The following is a 19,065-nucleotide window of genomic DNA, read 5'->3' as shown; positions in this document are numbered from 1 at the left end:
GTTCAGTTTATCATCTTGCTCTCATGCTCACATTTCTGCCCTTGGCCTCCTACAGTGTTCCATTGAAACCCAATGCAAGGAGGAACAGCACCTCCTCTTCTGTTTAGGGACTTTACAGCCTTCTGGACTCAACATTGAGTTCAACAACTTAGACCTTGAAATTTGCCCTCCATTTTGACATTTTCCCCCCAAGTGACAGTCTGTACCTTGTTCTCATGTTAATAATGGAGCTCAAATACAAAATATATAAAAGGAAATTTAAAGAGCTAAATCATAATGGGCAGCACGGTGGCACAGTGATTAGCACTGCTGTCTCACAGCGCCAGGAACCCGGGTTTGATTTTTGGGTCACTGTCTGTGTGGAGTCTGCACATTCTGCTCGTGTCTGCATGGGTTTCCTCCGGGTGCTCTGGTTTCCTCCCACAGTCCAAAAGGTGCATTGGCCATGCTAAATTCTCCCTCAGTGTACCCGAACAAGCACCGGAGTGTGGTGACGAGGGGATTTTCACAGTAACTTCATTGCAGTGTTAATGCAAGCCTACCTGTCACACTAATAAATTAACTTTAAATAACTTAATAAGTTAACTTAACTTTTATTCTTGTTCAGACACACTATTTCTTGAAATGTCCACTGATGCAGGAGGCCTTTTTCAGAGAAGAATGATTCCTCACTAAGCTTGCCACAGTACAAGCAAATGTTGTTTTTAACAGCCTTTTGCAGGTAAAGGCTGAATTATGACACCTATTGCCAACATAGAAATCAAAGTACTGCACCAATGTTTGAGTCCAGAAGGCTGTAAAGTCCCTAAACAGAAGAGGAGGTGCTGTTCCTCCTTGCATTGGGTTTCAATGAAACACTGTAGAAGGCCAAGGACAGAAATGTGAGCATGAGGGCAAGATGATAAACCTGACCCACACATCTTTGGACTATGGGAGGAAACTGGAGCATCCGGAGGAAATCCATGCAGACATGTGCAAACACCACACAGAGAGTGACACAAGCCAGGAATCGAACACAGGTCCCTGGAGCTGTAAGGCAGCAGTGCTAACCACTATGCTGCTCAAGGATTATATTCGTTGGAGTTTAGAAGCGTGAGAGGGGATCTCATAGAAACTGTTCCCAATGGTGTGGGAGTCCAGAACTAGGGGCTATAGTTTGAGGATATGGGGTAAACCTTTTAGAACTGAAGTGAGGAGAAATTTCTTCACCCAGAGGGTGCTGAATGTGTGGAATTCACTACCACAGATTGCAGTTGAGGCCAAAACATTGTCTGATTTCAAGAAGAAAATTTCAGTGTCAGGTTTGTTCATTTGACCTCTGCTAACAAGTTGTGTATTCAAGCCTCAGTCCAGAATTTGATAAAGCAATTGCGGCTGACGTGTCTGTGCATTGATGCCGAGGTGCTGCATTGTCGGAGGTGCTATCTTTTGGATGAGATGTTAAGTCGAGATTCTGAACAGATGGACAAATAAGATCCGAAAGGGTTTTTATTTGAATAAGAGCAGAGAGTTCTTCTGGTGGCCTGGCAAACGGCCTCTGATATTCGGGTAAGCGTTCTCCAAGGCGGCCTTCGCGACACACGACAGCGCAGAGTCGCGGAGCAGAAACTGATAGCCAGGTTCCGCACACACAAGGACGGCCTCAACCGGGATATTGGGTTTATGTCACACTATTTCACATAAATATTTCTGCTTTTTTCCTCCTGAGTCTTTATCATGCGATCCTAGAATCAGAATTTATGTCACACTATTTGTAACTCCCACAGTTGCGTGGACCTGCAGAGTTTCACTGGCTGTCTTGTCTGGAGACAATACACATCTTTTTAGCCTGTCTTGATGCTCTCTCCACTCCCATTGTTTTGTTTCTTAAAGACTGGATTAGTTGTAAGTATTCGCATTCCAACCATTATTCATGTAAATTGAGTCTGTGTCTTATAAGTTCTGTTTGTGAACAGAATTCCCACTCACCTGAAGAAGGGGCTCAGAGCCTCGAAAGCTTGTGTGGCTTTTGCTACCAAATAAACCTGTTGGACTTTAACCTGGTGTTGTTAAACTTCTTACTGTGTTTACCCCAGTCCAACGCCGGCATCTCCACATCATAACGGTCATCCTCCAAACTAGTCCTTTATCTCACTTATATCTGTGGAATCTTGTTGTGTTGCATTTGACGACTTAATAGCAGGTAGTGCACTTCAAAATTAATGAATCAACTGTGAAACACTTTGGGATTCCCTGATTTGATGAAAGTTTCTATATAGTTGCAAGTTCTTTCTTTCTCTTTCCATCCCAGCCTAAGGAACTCCCAATGTGTTCTTGTTTTACACTAATGAAATGTTAGTTCATGGTAAATGAAGAGCATATTTAGGCTGTGGGCCGATGGTCATTAGAAATTCAGATAAGAAACAGAGGGAGATAAATTCAAGTTCTCCCATCTTTGGGAGCAGGATTCAGGATTTGGGATTACCTCACACTTATAGAGTCGTTGTGTGGTACAGCACAGAAACGGCATTTCAGCCCATCAAGTCTGCACTGACAATAACCACCACTAATTACTAACACTACGTGTTAATCCCATTTTCCAGCACTTGTCCCTTATCCTTGCTTCAGTCCCATTGAAGTCATGATTATAGAGTGAAGCCCAGTGCTGATGTGCAGCAGGATGACCTCATTAGCAACAGGGGAGCAAGCAGCATGATATGGCTAGCCTGCACCTCTGAAAGACAGCCTGTTCTTCTTGAGTGAGAGCTATTCTCATTATATTGTGATCTGTGGCTACAAAGAGCATAGGAAAGAGAATGGACTCCCAGGTTTTCACATGCAGTAATGGAGGCATTAGTATAGAAAGTAGAACGGCAGAGAGAATCAATGATTCCACAGGTTGCATGGAGGCCCTCAAGGACTATCCTCAGAAGGAGTAGATGGTCAGAGAGTTAATTCCCAGAGTCTAACCCAAGAACCTGGTAGCAGCACCACAAGAATTTTAATGACTTCAGCTGGGTCATCAAGATCAGTGAACACACTTTCAAAGGACATTTCTTACCCACTATACCATCAACTCACACTCAATGCACCACAACCCCATCACTCACCCATCAGCAGTCAAGACTCACACCTAACATCCACTCACCTCATCTTCACACACCTTCCAATGCTGCCAGCCTCACACCTATCGCTCCCTGTTTCCACATTCTTCCAGCTATTCAAATATAGCAAAACCTTACCCAAAGACATGGTCACACACTCAATGACTTTGTTCCCTCTCTCTTGCAGGATAAGATGGCCTAAAAATTGAAGAGCAGAGCCAGATAGGGATAGTTATATCTGCATCTAAACTATCTGGAAGAGACAGTGCTCAGCATCACCAAGAAGACTGTGATGGGACCCATTGTATCCAGCTGAGAATGTTCAAAACAGTAAGTTGCTGCCATATATGCCCCTTCTCAAATACCATCTCACTCTCATCCTGTTATCTGGTATGCTGAAGATGGGTCTGATCATGGACCCAGGGCTTGCCATCCCATCTTCATTTGCTCATCCTATCTGTCCACTTCTAATTTTCTAATTAGTCAGGGTTCACACATGGTGAGTCATGGAACATAAGTGGACAATAGAAAGGGCTGGTAGAAAGGACAGTTTCAGTGTTAGTTCTCTGGAGGAAGAGGCCACAAACAAGTTCTACTTCAGGTGACTCAGCTCGGAATGTTTTCGGGATGGCATACAGGAGAGCATTCAAGTGCACACACATTGAAATTCTTGGTGTATTGGCTGGCCTGACAGACAACCTATTGTTACTGCCAAAGACAATGAACAAAGAACAGTACAGCACAGGAAACAGGCCCTTTGGCCCTCCAAGCCTGTGCCGCTCATTGGTCCAACTAGACCATTCGTTTGTATCCCTCCATTCCCAGGCTGCTCATGTGGCTATCCAGGTAAGTCTTAAACGATGCCAGCATGTCTGCCTCCACCACCCTACTTGGCAGCGCATTCCAGGCCCCACCACTCTCTGTGTAAAAAACGTCCCTCTGATATCTGAGTTATACTTCGCCCCTCTCACCTTGAGCCCGTGACCCCTCGTGATCGTCACCTCCGACCTGAGAAAAAGCTTCCCACTGTCCACCCTATCTATACCCTTCATAATTTTGTACACCTCTATTAAGTCTCCCCTCATTCTCCGTCTTTCCAGGGAGAACAGGCCCAGTTTACCCAATCTCTCCTCCTAGCTAAGGCCCTCCATATCAGGCAACTTCCTGGTAAACCTTCTCTGCACTCTCTCTAAAGCCTCCACGTCCTTCTGGTAGTGCGGCGACCAGAACTAGTTAGCAAGGAGCCTGAGGGCTACTTTTTTCATCAATGTCTAAATGTGGCCTAACCAGCGTTCTATACAGCTGCAACATCAGACTCCAGCTTTTATACTCTATACCCCATCCTATAAAGGCAAGCATACCATATGCCTTCTTCACCACCTTCTCCACCTGTGCTGCCACCTTCAAGGATTTGTGGACTTGCACACCTAGGTCCCTCTGTGTTTCTATACTCTTGATGGCTCTGCCATTTATTGTATAACTCCCCCCTACATTAGTTCTTCCAAAATGCATCACTTCACATTTATCTGGATTAAATTCCATCTGCCATTTCTCCGCCCAATTTTCCAGCCTATCTATATCCTGCTGTATTGTCCAACAATGTTCATCGCTATCCGCAAGTCCAGCCATCTTCGTGTCATCCGCAAACTTGCTGATAACACCAGTTACACCTTCTTCCAAATCATTTATATATATCACAAATAGCAGAGGTCCCAGTACAGAGCCCTGCGGAACACCACTGGTCACAGCCCTCCAGCCGGAAAAAGACCCTTCGACTGCTACCCTCTGTCTCCTGTGGCCAAGCCAGTTTTCTACCCATCTAGCGACCTCTCCTTGTATCCCATGAGCCTTAACCTTCTTAACCAACCTGCCATGAGGGACTTCGTCAAATGCCTTACTGAAATCCATATAGACGACATCCACAGCCCTTCCTTCGTCAACCGTTTTTGTCACTTCCTCAAAAAACTCCACCAAATTTGTAAGGCACGACCTCCCTCTTACAAAACCATGCTGTCTGTCACTAATGAGATTGTTCCATTCTAAATGTGCATACATCCTGTCTCTAAGAATCCTCTCCAACAACTTCCCTACCACGGACGTCAAGCTCACTGACCTATAATTTCCCAGATTATCCCTGCTACCCTTCTTAAATAACGGTACCACATTTGCTATCCTCCAATCCTCAGGGACCTCACCTGTGTCCAATGAAGAGACAAAGATTTCCGTCAGAGGCCCAGCAATTACATCTCTTGTCTCCCTGAGCAGTCTAGGATAGATGCCATCAGGCCCTGGGGATTTGTCAGTTTTAATGTTACCTAAAAAACCTAACATTTCCTCCCTTGTAATGGCGATTCTCTCTAATGGGTCAACACCTCCCTCTGAGACACTCCCAGTTGTAAGCGGACACAAATTTCTGTGATTCCTTAGATTAAATATTTCTTAGAATAAAATCAAATAAATGAAACAGGACAAAGCAGCACCCAGGCACAAAGTGTGAACAGACAAGCAGGTCTTTTAAAACGCAGAAACAAGGCTGACAAAAGGACTCAGGAACTCACATTAGCATACCCTTCCATTTAATTAAATTGGCTCCAAGGATATCAGGAAGCCCTTATCAAACACTTCAGAAGGTCTCCTAGACCTGGAAGACTTCCTGATATCCAATTAAACACCTATTGTATAAGAAACTCCGGAGATCTCAGACAATTCTCACCTCCCTAGACTGGGCAATCACCAGACTTAACACATCAATTCCGCACCTAAAAACCCATTAAACAGGATGACCATAGCAGAAAACCATAAACAAACCATTTACACATCAACTACAGAATATGACTATAACTATAACCCGTTTTGGTGGGCCTTCAGAGTACCTTCGGGACTGTTATTGTATGTATGTCCTGATTGTACCTCCGTTGATGTCAAGCAATAAAGCTGTGCCATTGTTGAACCTGACTCTGGGTCCGTAGTGGTCGTATTCGCCCACTCGCGCTAACACAGTCAACAAGTCCCTCTCCTTTGTGAATACCGATGCAAAGTATTCATTTAGGATCTCCCCTATTCCCTTGGGTTCTAAGCATAATTCCCCTCCTTTGTCCCTGAGAGGTCCGACTTTTTCCCTGACAACTCGTTTGTTCCTAACATATGAATATGAAGGAATGTGTTTCCAACATTGCATAGAGCATTAATTTTGAGCTGCTCCTTTTCAATGTGGAAGTCATGGCCAACTTTTGTAGAGCACTTGCAGGTCCATCCATGATGCAACACCTGATCTCTCAACATCCATTGCAGTTTATGTGGGCAGTCACCCAATGTCTCAGTACTGCAGTGGAAAATCAGACTAAGAACATGGCATCTATACTTAGTGCCATGCAGACTCAGACTTCTGCCATCATGGCAACTGTACAGGTGTTTAAAGGTGTAATATACTTAAGTAGTTGCATGATTGCTTTAAGAGTCGGCCACATGATTTGATGGTGATGTAATTTGGGTGTTTCACAGGCCTGCCTCAGTTTTATTTTGCACTCTGTACAGGCAACAGCTCCTGCAATAAATTGTTGTTGTTATTTTGAATTTACACGTGCAAACCACATCTTTTTCTTATTGTTTAAAACATACAACTCCTAATGTAGTAAGGACATTACAAAAAGAAAATTGATGATGAGGATGAGATTTTATTTTCATCAAGAACATCGAAAATAGATTCTAAGTAGAAAAAAAAATTGTGGATCCTCACACTTCAAATATTAGAAGACTGGGGCAAATCAACAACAGGATTAAAGACTGAAGTGCCAGTGAAGGGAGACCAAGTAAGAAAAATAAAATAAAATTGCATTTCCTACCAGAACAAAACAGGTAGATTCCCCTAAGCTGCAGGTCTGCGCACGTGTTGCTGTGTGTAGCAGCAGAGCTGGAGACGCCCTATGCAGTTGAAAAAGGGTGCAAACTCTCTGTGTGGTTTTAAAAAAGAGGTTTTTCTAATCAGAGAAGGGGGAGATTCCAGGCAGTATCTGGCATATTTGAAAAGAAGGGATGTTTCAAAGACTGCATCAAGTCAGTGGTCTACAGGGTAAAAAAGGGGAGTACTGGGAAGACAGTAAAAAATATATACTGAGCAGCTTCAAGTTTCTAGTGCCTGTAGGAGAAATGGTGGGTCAATTAGGCATCAGAGGTCCTTTCAATGAAGAAAATGAATCATGGGATTCCTGTGCAGAACAGGTTCAGTATTTTGTACAAGCGGGTAAAATTGCAAACGAGTTGCTTGTACCAGCTTTTCTCAGTACAATAGGAAGTAAAACCTTCAATTTGCTCCATTGCTTGGTTCATTCACCAAAACTTATGATGACCTGACAAAGGTCCTTGAAGAGTATTGCTCTCCAAAGTCACTGATCATCACAGAATGCTTCAGGTTCCACCAAAGGAATCGAATGGAAGGCGAAAGTATTGCTCAGTTTGTGGCAATGTTAAAAAGGCTGCCACAACATTATGAGTTTGGCGAGTCACTAAAAGCTACTTTTCGAGATTATCTAGTTTGTGGACATCAAAATGTGGCCATCCAAAGAAGATTGTTTCCTGAACATGCATTGACTTTAAAGACAGCAGTAGAAATCACAGTGTTGGTGGAACTGGCTGCTAAAGAAGCTTCACAATTTGGTGCAGGAATAAAAATCCACACGTTGGGAACTGCCCATAAGAAGTCAAAACAGCCACAAGAATGTCACAGATGTGACAAACTGGGTCACTGAGCGAGTGAATGCCGGAGCAAGGATAGTCAATGCCAGAATGTGGCAACTGGGTCATATTGCAAAAGCTTGTTGGGCTAAACCAGCTTCCCCTAAGAAGATTATTCAGAAGAAAAATCTGGATACCTTCAAGAAGAAGAACAAGTTGCATTCCACAAATATAATTGACAACAATGAAGAAAAAATCACGACTGTGAAGAAGAGAATGTCCAGAAATATGATGAAGAGCTCCAGCTGAATGAATTATCCATACAGGGTGAATCACATGGATTCTGGGTAACCTATTAGGATGGGAGTGCTGCTGTATCTTTAGTTCCTGAGACTATACCCTAACAAAAACTGAAGCATCTTCCTTTAAAACCAACTGATGTGATTTTAAGGACATACACAGAAGAGTTGAGTAGAAAGATAGTGGAATTGCCTCTCCATGTGGTCTATGGTAATTTCCCAGCTCTATTTGGGAGATCATGGTTGGAGAAGATAAAGCTTAACTGGAGTACTGTCAACAGACTGGTCGATGCTAAAACAGATGTACAACACCTAGATAAATACAAGAATGTATTCAAAGAAACATTTGGCTCAGTGAAGGGAGTTCAAGTGAAATACTTAACCAAAATGTCTCAAAGTAAGAGCAGTGCAATTTGCAATTCATCCCAAAGTCAAAGAAGAATTGGTTTTGACTTGTTAATATTGGTGTGCTAGAGCTAATTCCGATGAATGACTGGGCTACCCACTTCATACCTGTTATGAAACCAGATGATTCAGTTTGTATTTGTGGTGATGAAAAAACATAAATCCAGTGTTGTGTGCTGATCAATATCCACTTCCTTTAATTGAAGGTTTGTTTGCTGGGTTATCAGGTGGGCCGAAATTCATCAAGATTGATCTTTCACAAGCATATTTACAAATCAATGTAGCCACTGAATCTCAACCATTGCTTACCATCATTACTCATAAAGGTCTATTTCGTTATAAAAGATTGCCTTTTGGAATAACATCCTATTCCAAAGATCAATGGATCAGATTTTAAGTGGTCACTCTAGTGTACAATGTTATCTGGATGCCATTCTAATATTAGGGTCCACTGAGCAAGAGCACTAAAATAATTTAGGAGCAACATTCCAACATCTTCAAGCACATGTTCTGTGTATCAAGAAAGAAAAGCATGACTTTTTTGAGACATCAGTCCAGTGTTTGGGTCACATTATTGATAGTAAAAGCTTACACAAAGCACTTAAAAAGATGGAAGCTATCTTAGAAGCATCACGTCTGATGAATGTGATGCAATTTAGGTACTTTCTAAGATAAATAAATTATGTTAAATTTGTTCCTAACTTAACTACATTATTGAAGACATTGCATAATTGTTTTCATGTGAAACAGTCATGGGAGTGGACAACAGAATGTGAGAAAGCATACAAGCATGTCAAAGATGTTTTGCAAAAGTCTAAAATATCAGTTCATTTTAATCCGAAGCTACCATTACTACTTGCTTACAATGCTTCACCTTATGGAATAGGGGCAGTAGGTTCACATATTATGCCTTTGGGAGAAGAACTAGTGCCAAATCTCACTGTGCTCAGCTAGAAAAAGAAGCATTGAGTATTATTTTTGGGTGTACAAATGTTTCATCATTATTTATATTGTCATCATTTCACATTATTGACTGATCATTGAACTTTAGCTACTATTTTTGGGCCATGTAAAAGAAATACCTTCATTAGCTGCTAGCCAATTGCAAAGATGGTCTCTGATCTTATCTGCACACTCCTACGATATAAAATCAGAGTGCCATGCTAATGCTGGTGCACTCTCATGCTTACCTTTAGCTATTGAGCAGATGCCACCAAATAGTTTTGCTAATATTCTTTATTTTTCATTCATAGATCACTTGCTTTTCAAGTTGTCAAATGATCCTGTGGTAGGGAAAGTGATGGATATGTTAATGAAAAGAACAATAGCTGGAATGCATGGTCCGCATCCTGATTTGAAACTAAATGTTTCAAGACAGCTTGAGTTGACCATCCAAGATGTGTGTCTATTGTGGGTAATCCAAGTGATCCTTCCTTCTAGTTTGCATGGAAGAGTTCTTGAACAACTACACAAAGGACATCCTGCTCTAGTCGGGATGGAGGAACTAACACATAGTTATTTTTAGTGGCGGTGTCTGGATATTCAGATTGAAGAAAATGTGGGACAGTGTCAATCCTGTGCACAAGCGAGAAATACATCACCATTGCCTCCTTTACACTCGAGAGTGACTTAAAATGCCATGGCAACAATTGCATATAGATTTTGTTGGCCTGTTTGAGGGTTACATGTTCTTAATCATAATTGATGCACACGCAAAGTGGCCGGAAGTTGTTTGTCATGAGATTTACTACATCTGAACAAACCATTATAAAGCCTGACAAAATCCTTGAAAGATTTGGTAAACCAGAACAGATTGTTAGTGGTAATGGTTCAAAGTTTACTTCACCAGAGTTTGAGATTATCTCAAAGTAAATGGTATTCAGCATATAAAATTTGCACCTTATCATCTATCAACCAATGGATTAGCTGAAAGATTCATGTAATCCTTGAAAAAACCTTTAATAGCTTTAAGAGAGGAACATTTGTTATCATGTTGTGTGAATAGCTTTTTGACATCTTATAGAAACACTACTCATGCAACTATCCAAAGTTCACCTGCATTGCTACTCTTAAAGAGAAAGTTGAGAACCACATTTGATTTATTATTACCTCCAGAAACTTCAGAGATAGTAAAGCATCAACAACAATCTCATGTTGCGAGACAAGAAGCAAGGGCAAAATAACACTCATTTCAACAAGGAGATTGGGTGTTAATGTGTAATTATGTCATGAGTGAGAAATGGCTACCAATCACAGGTTTAGCAAAAACAGGTCCAATTTCTTACATGGTTCAAACCGAAGATGAACTAGTATGGCAACACCATGCTGACCAATTGTTGTAATCTCAAAAACGATTTGTCAGAATCACCTCTAGAAGTACCAACATCTTTAGTCCATTATGTTGTGAATATGACTACGGAAGTCTTAAATCTGAGTTGCCTGATGATTGTGTCTTCTCTGCTATACCTCATGAGAATGATGCAGAATTAGTTCCAAGAGAAGTTTCTACTGAAGTTCTAAATCATACTTCTAGGGTCAAGGACAGCCAAATTCCAGAAAGTCATTTCAACCAAGGAGGAATAAATATATTCCTAGCTGACTTTCTTATTGACCATGTATAATGATTAATGGTGCATAGTACTGTATTATTGACCCTATGTATAACATGTATAATTTGTTGTCATAACCAGAGAAGTAAAGGGGAAGGAATGTTATATATTTCAATGGTTACATGATTGTTTTAAGAGCCAGTCGCATGATTTGAATGTTTCACAGGCTTCTGTTTTAGTTTCATTTTCTAATCTGTACAAGCAACAGCTCCAACAATCAATCTGTTATTGTTATTTTGAATCTACATATGCAAACCACATCTTTTTCTCTTTGTTTAAAATCCACAACACCTAATATAGCTAAGACTGTACAGCTAATATAGTTAAGTCTGTGTCCATTGTCATCCGACAACGGATGAATGAACACTGCTCGACAATCACCAGGCAAGACTGTTCTCTTCCTGTTGGGGAGCACTTCAGCGGTCACGGGCATTCGGCCTCTGATATTCGGGTAAGCGTCCTCCAAGGCGGCCTTCACGACACACGACGGCGCAGAGCCGCTGAGCAGAAACTGATAGCCAAGTTCCGCACACATGAGGACGGCCTCAACCGGGATATTGGGTTCATGTCACACTATCTGTAATCCCCACAGCTTGCCTGGACCTGCAGAGTCTCACTGGCTGTCCTGTCTGGAGACAATACACATCTCTTTAACCTGTCTTAATGCTCTCTCCACTCACGTTGTTTGTATCTTAAAGACTTGATTAGCTGTAAGTATTCACATTCCAACCATTATTCTGTAAATTGAGTTTGTGTCTTTATATGCCCTGTTTGTGAACAGAATTCCCACTCACCTGAAGTAGGGGCTTAAGGCTCCGAAAGCTTGTGGCTTTTGCTACCAAATAAACCTGTTGGACTTTAACCCGGTGTTGTTAAACTTCTTACTGTGTTTACCCCAGTCCAACGCCGGCATCTCCACATCAGAAAAGAACAGACAGGGCAGAAAGTGGCAGAGGAGGTATGGTGGCAGATCTGTTGTTGATTTGGTCAACCATATTCTCAGACAGTCAAGCCTAACCTTTGGGATGGACTGACCCATGTTCAACTGCTGTTCTCATGGAACCCTCTTCATCTTTGGCTATCAAAGTTCATGGTTGTATATTTGCTGCTGCCAACGCTTTTTCAACAAGATGTCTGTAAGAACAGTCCAGTTTTTAGAAAGAAAATTGTGAGACTTCTGATTATTTTAATTTTTTTGATTTTGATATATTATTGTCACATGTATTAGTATACAGTGAAAAGTATTGTTTCTTGTGCACTATACAGACAAAATATAGAGAAGGAAAGGAGAGAGTGCAGAATGTAGTGTTACAGTCATAGGTAGGGTGGCAAGAAAGATCAACTTAATGCGAGGTAGGTCCATTCAAAAGTCTGACAGCAGCAGGGAAGAAGCTGTTCTTGAGTCGGTTGGTATGTGACCTCAGACTTTTGTATCTTTTTCCTGATGGAAGAAGGTGGAAGAGAGAATGTCCGGGGTGCGTGGGGTCCTTAATTATTCTGGCTGCTTTGCCGAGGCAGCGGGAAGTGTAGACAGAGTCAATGGATGGGAGGCTGGTTTGCGTGATGGATTGGGCTACATTCACGACCTTTTGTAGTTCCTTGCCATCTTGGGCAGAGTAGGAGCCATACTAAGCTGTGATACAACCAGAAAGAATGCTTTCTATGGTGCATCTCTAAAAGTTGGTGAGAGTCGTAGCTGACATGCCAAATTTCCTTAGTCTTCTGAGAAAGTAGAGGCATTGTTGGGCTTTCTTAACTATAGTGTCGGCATGGGGGGACCAGGACAGGTTGTTGGTGATCTGGACACCTAAAAACTTGAAGCTCTTGACCCTTTCTACTTCGTCCCCATTGATGTAGACAGGCGCATGTTCTCCTTTACGCTTCCTGAAGTCGATGACAATCTCCTTCGTTTTGTTGACATTGAGGGAGAGATTATTGTTGCCGCACCAGTTCACTAGATTCTCTATCTCATTCCTCTACTTTGTCTCGTCATTGTTTGAGATCCGACCCACTATGGTGATGTCGTCAGCAAACTTGAAAATCGAATTGGAGGGGAATTTGGCCGCACAGTCAGAGGTGTATAAGGAATATAGTAGGGGGCTGGGAACACAGCCTTGTGGGGCACCGGTGTTGAGGGTGATCGTTGAAGAGGTGTTGTTGTCTATCCTTAAGGATTGTGGTCTGTGAGTTAGGAAGTTCAGGATCCAGTCACAGAGGGAGGTGCCGAGGCCCAGGCCACGGAGTTTGGAGATGAGTTTCGTGGGAATAATGGTGTTGAATAAATACTAATTGCTCCTAATGCTCTCTAACCTCTTAATCTCTCAGAAATTAAGAGGTTAGAGAGCATTAGGAACAATTAGTATTTATTTTGTTTAAGTCAAGGAATCACTGATGTGGGGTTGATAGTCATTGTTTTTGTATTATTAAGAGGGATGGCACCTGTACAAGAAGGACGGGTCACAACTAAGTTGGAAGGGCACGAATATCCTGGCTGGGAGTTTTAACAGTGCAGTTCGGGGGGGTTTAAGCTAGTATGGCAGGGGGGTGGGGATCAAAATATTAGGTCTACAAGTGTAGAGGCTGGGGACGAGCTTGGGGCTGGGACAAGGCTGGCAAAGAAGAAGAGCACTCTGGGGGAGGATGGCCTCACTGGGCCTGGAGGTCTGGAGTGCTTATACTTCAATGCAAGGAGCGTAGCAGGTAAGACAGATGAACTTAGGGCCTTAATGCTCACGAGGACTTTGGATGTGGTTGCGGTGACAGAGACTTGGTTGAAAGAGGGACAGGACTGGCAGCTGAATATTCCGGGGTACAAGTGTTTTAGGCGAGACAGAGGAGGGGCCAAAAGAGGTGGGGGAGTAGCAGTATTAGTTGGAGAGCATATTACAGCGGTGCAGAGGGAGGACAATTCAAAGGGGTGTGTGACGAGTCACTCTGGGTGGAGCTTAGAAACAGGAAGGGCGCAGTCACTATGTTGGGGGTGTACTACAGGCCCCCCAACAGCCCAAGGGAAGTGGAAGAACGGATATGTCAGGAGATACTGCATAGGTGCAGGAAAAATAGGGTTGTTGTAGTGGGAGACTTCAATTTCCCTGGTATAGACTGGAAATCGCTGAGAGCTGGGACTCTGAATGGGGAGGAATTTGTAAAATGCGTACAGGAGGGTTCTTTGGAACAATATGTAGATAGCCCGACTAGAGAGGGGGCTATACTGGACCTAGTACTAGGGAATGAGCCCGGTCAGGTCTTCAAAGTTTCGGTTGGGGAACATGTGGCAAATAGTGACCACAATTCTGTTAGCTTTAGGATAGTGATGGAAAAGGATGAGTAGTGTCCCAAGGGTAAGGTGTTGGATTGGGGGAAGGCTAACTTTAGTGGGATTAGGCAGAAATTGGCAGCTCTTGATTGGGAGAGGCTGTTTGAGGGTAAATCCACATCTGGCATGTGGGAGTCTTTTAAGGAACAGTTGTTAGGGCTGCAGGACAGGCATGTACCTATAAAAAAGAAGGATAGGAAGGGTAGGATTCGAGAACCGTGGATAACCAGGGAAATTGAGGGATTGGTCAAAAAGAAAAAAGAGGCATATGTTAGGTCCAGGCAGCTAAATACGGAGGGAGCTCTGGAGGAGTACAAAGAAAGTAGGAAAGAACTCAAACGGGGAATTAGAAGGGCAAAAAGGGGTCACGAAATGTCCTTGGCAGACAGGATTAAGGAGAATCCCAAGGCATTTTATTCATACGTTAGGAACAAAAGGGTTGTCAGGGAAAAAATCGGACCTCTCAGGGACAAAAGTGGGGAATTATTGGGCGGCACGGTAGCACAGTGGTTAGCACTGCTGCTTCACAGCTCCAGGGACCTGGGTTCGATTCCCAGCTTGGGTCACTGTCTGTGTGGAGTTTGCACATTCTCCTCGTGTCTGCGTGGGTTTCCTCTGGGTGCTTCGGTTTCCTCCCACAGTCCAAAGATGTGCGGGTTAGGTTGATTGGCCATGCTAAAAATTGCCCTTAGTGTCCTGAGATGTGTAGGTTAGAGGGATTAGTGGGTAAATATGTAGGGATATGGGGGTAGGGCCTGGGTGGGATTGTGGTCGGTGCAGACTCGATGGGCCGAATGGCCTCTTTCTGTTCTGTAGGGTTTCTATGATTTTCTATGATTATGCTTGGAGCCCAAAGAAGTAGGGGAGATCCTAAATGAATACTTTGCGTCGGTATTCACAAAGGAGAGGGATGTGTTGACTGGGAGTGTCTCGGAGGGGAGTGTTGAACCGTTGGAGAAAATCTCCATTACGAGGGAGGAAGTGTTAGGTTTGTTAGAGAATATAAAGACTGACAAATCCCCAGGGCCTGATGGAAACTATCCAAGGCTGCTCAGGGAGACGAGAGATGAAATCGCTGGGCCTCTGACGCAAATCTTTGTCTCGTCACTGGACGCAGGTGAGGTCCCAGAGGATTGGAGGATAGCTAATGTGGTCCCGTTATTTAAGAAGGGTAGGAAGGATAACCCGGGTAATTATAGGCCGGTGAGCTTGACGTCCGTGGTGGGGAAGTTGTTGGAGAAGATTCTTAGAGATAGGATGTGTGCGCATTTAGAAAGGAATAAACTCATTAACGATAGTCAGCATGGTTTTGTGAGAGGGAGGTCATGCCTCACTAACCTGGTGGAGTTTTTTGAAGAAGTGACCAGAATGGTTGACAAGGGAAGGGCCGTGGATGTTGTCTATATGGACTTTAGTAAAGCGTTTGACAAAGTCCCTCATGGTAGGCTAGTGAAAAAGGTTGGATCTCATGGGATAAAGGGGGAGGTGGCTCGATGGGTGGACAACTGGCTTGGTCACAGAAGACAGAGGGTGGTAGTGGAAGGGTCTTTTTCCAGCTGGAGGCCTGTGACTAGTGGTGTTCCGTAGGGCTCTGTATTGGGACCTCTGCTGTTTGTGATTTATATAAACGGTCTGGAAGAAGGTGTAACTGGGGTGATCAGTAAGTTTGCGGACGACACAAAATTGGCAGGACTTGCAGATAGTGAGGAGCATTGTCAGAAGTTACAGAAGGATATAGATAGGCTGGAAATTTGGGCAAAGAAATGGCAGATGGAGTTCAATCCTGATGAATGCGAAGTGATGCATTTTGGTATAAATAATGTAGGGAGGAGCTATACGATAAATGGCAGAACCATAAAGGGTGTAGATACGCAGAGGGACCTGGGTGTGCAAGTCCACAGATCCTTGAAGGTGACGTCACAGGTGGAGAAGGTGGTGAAAAAGGCATATGGCATGCTTGCCTTTATAGGACGGGGCATAGAGTATAAAAGTTGGGGTCTGATGTTGCAGATGTATAGAACGTTGGTTCGGCTGCATTTGGAATACTGCGTCCAGTTCTGGTCGCCACACTACCAGAAGGACGTGGAGGCTTTGGAGAGAGTACAGAGGAGGTTTACCAGGATGTTGCCTGGTATGGAGGGGCTTAGTTATGAGGAGAGATTGGGTAAACTGGGGTTGTTCTCCCTGGAAAGACGGAGGATGAGGGGTGACCTAATAGAGGTGTATAAAATTATGAAAGGCATAGATAGGGTGAACGGTGGGAAGCTTTTCCCCAGGTCGGTGGTGACGTTCACGAGGGGTCATAGGTTCAAGGTGAAGCGGGGGAGGTTTAACACAGATATCAGAAGGACATATTTTACACAGAGGGTGGTGGGGGCCTGGAATGCGCTGCCAGGCAAGGTGGTGGAGGCGGACACACTGGGAACGTTTAAGACTAATCTAGACAGCCATATGAATGGAGTGGGAATGGAGGGATACAAAAGAATGGTCTAGTTTGGACCAGGGAGCGGCACGGGCTTGGAGGGCCGAAGGGCCTGTTCCTGTGCTGTATTGTTCTTTGTTCAGATACGAATTGTACTTTTCAAATTACGAAAGTGCAGTTGCAACTGCTCTTCTGTATTTTCTACATTCTTATTCAAGGATCAGCTATAGAAGACAATTTACTGCAAGATAAAATAACTTATTGATTTCTGCAGGTTTTGTATAATCAAATGTTTATTTGGCCTTCATTCAGAGAGATGGAAGAGCTTTAATGTGAAAACATAAATATCTTGTACAAATTACAGAGGGATGCTACTGCTACAACCCTCGGTTAATCCAATAAAGATATGTCAGCATGTGTCACCCCCCCCTCCCCCCCAATAAAGGTAACATCTCTGACAGTTTACAGGTGTAACTGAGTTCACTGAACCAGTGAAGGTATTTCCACCACATCAGAATTTGAAAAACCTAAAACAAATTATAGTTTCATTTTGCCCAAGTGCATTCAGTTGCATTTGAGCCAGGCTCTAAATCCTCAGCCAACATCCTCCGAAATACAATGCACCAGTGCATCAATGTTCCTGACACACAGCATCACTCTGCAATCAATAGAATGACGTACTCCTGTAATTTGACTGTGCCAACCCAAATATTTAACCAAGGTCTGCATTAAGTTATGGAAAATCCAGGAAATAGCAGAGGGAGCCATGTAATGAGTTAAATAGTTACTTTTCATATTAATAATCGCTTGGTAGTCCAGAACTTGAGTATTGCTGAAAAAAAGTCATTTTGTCGAAGTTTTTTATCTTGCACTCATCAGGACAATTGCAAGAATACCAATGTCAGGGCAAACAACAACTTTATACTGTATGAGAAGAGAGTGCTGATTGGTTGGCAAGTGGACTCTGGTTGATAAAGGCCATGGAGAACATACCAGAATGCCCTGTTCATTCGACGGGAAGAACATGCTGCTGCATATAAACACAGAAACATAGAAACGAGATGCCGGAATAGGCCATTCAGCCCTTTGAGCCTGCTCCGCCATTCATTTTGTTCATGGCTGATCATCAAATTCAATATCCTGATCCCCCCTTCTCCCCCCCATATCCCTTGATCCCTTTAGCTTCTCGAGCTTTATCTAATTTCTTCTTGAAATCAGACAACGTTTTGGCCTCAACTACTTTCTGTAGTAATGAATTCCACAAATTCATCACCCTCTGGGTGAAGACATTTCTCCTCACCTCAGTTCTAAATGGTTTACCCCTTACCCTCAAACTATGACCCCCTAGTTCTAGACTCCCCCACCATTGGGAACATTCTTTTTGAATCTACCCTGTCTAACCCTGTTAGAATTTTATAAGTTTCTATGAGATCCCCTCTCAATCTTCTAAACTCCAGTGAATATAATCCTAACTTCAGCTAAACAAAATTAGGTGATAGCCATTTGCTGGTTCAATCCTCAGAACAACGCGCTGACCAATCCAAGTCTGGCTGCCTGGTTTAAAGTTTGAAACAATGCTTGGCAGTTAACTATATAAGAAGTCACACAACACCAGGTTGAAGTCCAACAGATTTATTTGGTAGCACCAAATAAACCTGTTGGACTTTATCCTGGTGATCTGAGACTTCTTACTGTGCCTATCCCAGTCCAACGCCGGCATCTCCACATCATGGCAGTTAACTGGCAGTCATCTTCTCAGCTTAATGTCCTTTAGGGAAGGAAATCTGCCATCCTTACCTGGTCTGGCCTACGTGTAGTGATGGCATGTGGCGCAGTGGTTAGTATTGCTGCCTCGCAGCACCAGGGACCCGGGTTCAATTCTGGCCTTGGGTGCTGTGTGGAGTTTGCACATTCTCCCCGTGTCTGCGTGGATTTCCTCTGGATGTTCTGGTTTTCTCCCACAATCTAAAGATGTGCAGGTTAGATTGATTGGCCATGGTAAATTGCCCTTTCATATCAGGGGGACTAAAAGGGTAAATATGTGGGATTATGGGGATAGGACCTAGGTGGAATTCTGTGCAGACTCGATGGGCCAAATTGCCTCTCTCTGCACTGTAGGGATTCAATGCTTCTATGAATTGTCTTACATAAAATATCTGATATGCCAATATGGACACATAGTTTATGTATTCTAACTTTTGAACAATTAAAAAGATGAGCAAGCTACAAAATCCAAACATTTTACTGAAATGACTTTGGT

This window comes from Mustelus asterias, chromosome 1, assembly GCF_964213995.1.
Source record: "Mustelus asterias chromosome 1, sMusAst1.hap1.1, whole genome shotgun sequence".
Taxonomy (NCBI): domain Eukaryota; kingdom Metazoa; phylum Chordata; class Chondrichthyes; order Carcharhiniformes; family Triakidae; genus Mustelus; species Mustelus asterias.
The sequence above is the reverse complement of the archived record's forward strand: the minus strand, read 5'-3'. Positions refer to the sequence as shown.